Source organism: Aphanomyces astaci (assembly GCF_000520075.1).
Source record: "Aphanomyces astaci strain APO3 unplaced genomic scaffold supercont1.13, whole genome shotgun sequence".
Classification (NCBI taxonomy): domain Eukaryota; phylum Oomycota; class Saprolegniomycetes; order Saprolegniales; family Verrucalvaceae; genus Aphanomyces; species Aphanomyces astaci.
In genome coordinates, this window is record NW_009798276.1 from 740,688 (window position 1) to 742,305 (window position 1,618).

At 44.7% G+C, this 1,618-nt stretch overlaps 2 pseudogenes across 2 annotated transcripts; one reads left to right on the plus strand and one right to left on the minus strand.

Moving 5' to 3' along the window:
* Positions 1-218: 218 nt before the first annotated feature.
* Positions 219-291, minus strand: H257_06691 (annotated as a pseudogene). The gene has a single exon. The product of its transcript is annotated as a tRNA-OTHER (tRNA).
* A 6-nt stretch (positions 292-297) lies between these two features.
* Positions 298-370, plus strand: H257_06692 (annotated as a pseudogene). Its single transcript has one exon. The product of its transcript is annotated as a tRNA-OTHER (tRNA).
* The last annotated feature ends 1,248 nt before the right edge of the window (positions 371-1,618 follow it).

The following is a 1,618-nucleotide window of genomic DNA, read 5'->3' on the forward strand; positions in this document are numbered from 1 at the left end:
ATCAATGGAGGTTTATTAGAATTTTAACCGGATATTATTCCTAACTTAATATTGCCTTCTCGCGTTATCCGGCTGATTGGGCTCACTCGGGGGGGGGGGTGTTGGTTGTTTTACAGTGTTTTCACGATCCGGTAATTAACCGAACCGCGGGTCCTCTTCATCCGGATATCCCTTCTTTTCAGGTGTCGCGTGACGGTTTTTGAATTCGTCGAAAAGAATGGCGGGACCCGGACTCGAACCGGGGACCTTTGGGTTAAAAGACTGACGCTCTACCAACTGAGCTAATGCGACACCTGGGGGGGAATAGCTCAGGTGGTAGAGCATCGGTTTCTTAACTCAAAGGTCGTGGGTTCGATCCCCGGATTCCCCGGATTATTTCCGCAAGGATTTATCCGTCCTTCCAACCTGGGGAATCCGGATAACAAGGGCTGCGTACGAAGACGAGGACCGAACTTCGAAGACGATCGGTCGAAGCACGAGGTATGAAGCGTTGAGCGATGTAAAAACCGAAGATTACACACCGCCCCTGGTCGAGCAGGCGCGTTACAATTGGCGAAGCGGTTCCATAACATGTGGTTCTAGTGTCGGCCCTCGCGAGGAATGTCTTAAAAATGATAATCCAAACTCAATTAATCATAAAAATGCCTATTACACATATTGCATTACATCGCTGTGACACATGGACTGAGGATTTGCACGCCCCATGGGGACCAACAAAATGTGACATGACCGATAAAATACTATAATTTAATACTCTATTCAAGTAAAGAAAAAAAGTATACAGCATGGTTTCTCGTTGGAATTTAAATCGATTTGATTCGCTACCTCACATATGTTTTCTGACTGGGATTGAACTCGGGACCGATTGACTTGACCGGTACCCTTATTTTGCACAAGATTTCATTACGGACATATAACGGAATTCGTGGAGTGAGCATTGCGCGGCTCCCTATCCGTCTGTTCAAGGGAGATAATAGGGGGAAGTTATGTATTCTATGGCGTGTAGTTCCATTGACCCATATGGGGGGTAGCGGACACAGTTGACACCCAAGCTCTTCACCAACAATGGTGTCGCTTTCAGTACTGACATGCGAATCAAAATTGTCGACGAGAAGAATTGATGGATTCTCAATGTGACAAGCCAACACATCACGCAAATAGAACTTCCATACAGTTCCATTCATCCACGCTTTTTCCTGCATGGCGAAAAAGTGCTCTTCAGGATAGTCGGCAAACTCGTTGGGAAAAGATTATTTTCGAGCAAACGATGGATTATTTCCGAGCGAGGCTTCGGAATGGAGCATTTTAGAGCGTACTTAAAAAGTTGGGGTATTTTCGAGCGTACCTAGTAGGGACATAAGCTGTTGTGATGGAGTGGATTGTTTTAGTGCATTACAGATATTAGTTACCTAATGTGACATACTTAGGACTACGTGCGTACTTAGGACTACGTGCGTACTGTACAAAGTACCTATGATTGCATACTACTTCACTACTTCGTAGTACTACGTACTACTAGTACGCAGCACCATATTGGTACTTCGTAGTATGTTTCAGCCGTATATAAATAGGAGGTTCTACAGTAGTGTTTTAGTCGTACATACATAAATAAGAGGTT